Source organism: Carassius gibelio, chromosome A1 (genome assembly GCF_023724105.1).
Source record: "Carassius gibelio isolate Cgi1373 ecotype wild population from Czech Republic chromosome A1, carGib1.2-hapl.c, whole genome shotgun sequence".
Taxonomy (NCBI): Eukaryota; Metazoa; Chordata; class Actinopteri; order Cypriniformes; family Cyprinidae; genus Carassius; species Carassius gibelio.
In genome coordinates, this window is record NC_068371.1 from 28,252,257 (window position 1) to 28,255,161 (window position 2,905).

A 2,905-nucleotide genomic window follows, 5' to 3' on the forward strand; every position below is an offset into this window, starting at 1 on the left:
CTATAAACTATCCCAAAGTCATTGTTAACCACCGTGACAATGCAACATGTTCTTTAAACTTCTCACACCCCTTCTTTGCCTCATTCAGAGATGACCTAATCTTGCCCCACCCCTCATTATTGTGACCTCACAGATGTAAACATGAGCCCCACCCCTTCTTACCACAGTCTTTTAACACTGCTAATGTTTGTGAATTTCACAGACATGTTTGTAAAAGTAAGAATTCTGCAGCAGAATATTTTCTGTACAGTTTTTGTAAACTATATTTTTGTATATTTAATCAACATTTCAAAGAAAATAAAAACTGCAAAGATGCTTTTTTTTTTTGCTAATTTTGTGTTATATTCATTCAAATATGTTGCATGTGACTGACTTGAATTGTAAATAAAGTTGCCAAGTTTTTGGAATAAAGAATATTTGTTGTCATTCTTGAATTGGGGGGGGGGGGGGGTGTTGCAAGGTCAGCATTACAATAAATATGTAAGAGTAAAGTACACAGTTTTACTTTGAGCAAGAATTAAAATCAAATAATATGTAAACAAATAGCTGCTCTTCTTTGACAGAGGCCCTCAGCTCATTTTCATTTTTTGGTCTCTTGTTTCTCATTTTCCTTGACAAGATTCCTTGACATTTCTATATGTCTTGACCCCAGCCTCAGTCCATTCCTTGTGAAGTTCACTCAAAGTCTTGAATCGATTTTGCTTGACAGTCCTCATAAGGCTGCAGTTCTCTCCGTTGGTTGTGCATCTTTTTCTTCCACACTTTTTCCTTCCACTCAACTTTGTTAACATGCTTGGATACAGCACTCTGTGAACAGCCAGCTTCTTTGGCAATGAATGTTTGTTGCTTATCCTCCTTGTGAAGGGTGTCAATGACTGTCTTCTCCATGATTGTGTAGCCTAGTGAACCAAACTGAGAGACCATTTTGAAGGCTCAGGAAACCTTTGCAGGTGTTTTGAGTCGATTAGTGGATTGGCATGTCACCATATTCTTATTTGCTGAGATTTCATCACTGAGACAAAATCATCACAATTAAAATAACCAACGACTTAAACTACTTTAGTCTTTGTGCATTTAATTTATTATAATTAATAAATCAATTTATAAATGAATTTATAAATTAATAAATTAATTTTTCCACGACATTCTAATTTGAGATGCACCTGTATTTATATATTTGCTTTGAAACCAAATGAATTTGACTTGCCATGTAGGAAAAAAACTAAACTGTGTTTCAAGTTTATCACTTTTCTTAATTGTGCTTATTTTAATGACAGGAAGGTTTATTGGCTCTTTATAAACAACTGAGTGGGCGTAAAATCTTAACTTCACGTATACCTTTTTTCCACCTTTGGATCATTTGCAGAAATTTGTGACTGATTTAAAGTGTTGACTTTTATTTAAAATTATGTCGTCTGTTTCAGACACTTTCTCTGCGATGCAAGTCATTAGATGATATATACATTCTACAAACATCTGGTAATATTCTGCATACGTAATCTCAATGGAGCCTATATCAGCGTATACCGGATCATTTTCTTGTGAATTTAATGGAGTGTTAAAGATAATAATTCAATTTGATTTTTGTTTTGCACAGGCAAGTACGCCTCACATTTTAATCTAAAAATGTAAACATCTAGTTAAAATCGAGGCGAATCTTTTTGTCCGAAAGGCCATGAACCCTGTATTTACTCTCTTCCAGCCTACTGACACACTAACACTCGACGTGTCCCGTGCTGATAAGAAGACAGGAGAGAAAAGGCTTGTCTGTACTGTACACATGCACTCAAAACATATACTGCTATCCGTTTCTTTTCTAAGAGAAGACTGCTCCTGAAAACACATGTAGCCTAGGCTATTTGTATCACACACAAAAACTTATTCAGGCTCTAAACTCACGCCTGATGTTAGTGATAAAACAATGTTTATAGATAAACAGTAATGCACGATATACTTGATGTAGGTGTAACTAATAACCTTGAATCATTTACTAAAGCAATTCGGAAAGACAGGCCACGTTATTTTTCACTTGCTTCCACAGTGCACTACTGACATCTGGTGGACATGCTGTTTTTATTTAGTCAATCAGTTGTAGGCCTATTGAAACCTAAAAATCAATGTTAAGTGTAAATGCCTTACATTTTAACAACTAAAAACGTGCGTGTGTCTGTGTGTACTGCAAAAAGTTTTTAATAAGTCCAAATATAATAAAAGTACCCTAACAATACTGCCAGAGGACATACTTCACACCCCATTTTTCAACTTTAACTGCTTTTTCCCCCCATGTCTGTCTTCGAATAGACTTTATGAAATGTTTAAATCATAACAATTTGGTGCAAATAAATAGATTCAAATAAAATACAAATAAAAATACAATTTGTGCTTCAAGGGTATTTTCTTCATTCCCAATCAGTATGAAATACTTAATCTAAAGACTGCATGGAGTACAAAAATCTCTTTAGACAATATAAGTGAATGTATCAGATTTTTATTATAACTCATAGAATATGCCTGGAACAAAATGGCATGAGATTCTGGAATGTAAACAATTCCATCACACTTTTATATTCAACTTTTCGCAAACTGGGATAACCCATCGAACAGACAATAAGGAATGTTAATAAGCAGGCCAGAAAAATACAGGGAAAAAAAGGTCTGCAGTTTGTTCCCACAAGCAAGAAAAGAGTTTAATCATGAACATTTTCCAATAAATATTAACTAACTTCGGGTGATGAATTGCCTTCTTGTGCAACGGCAGAGAATGTGCATTCATTAAATAACGTCAATGCAATCTGTTGGTATAAAAAAAGCAGCACAATTCAACTTAAGTTGCCAGAAGAAGTTTGAAGTTATGCATGAAAGCAGTTCAGACAGATGGCATAAAATACAATCATTCAAACGAGAG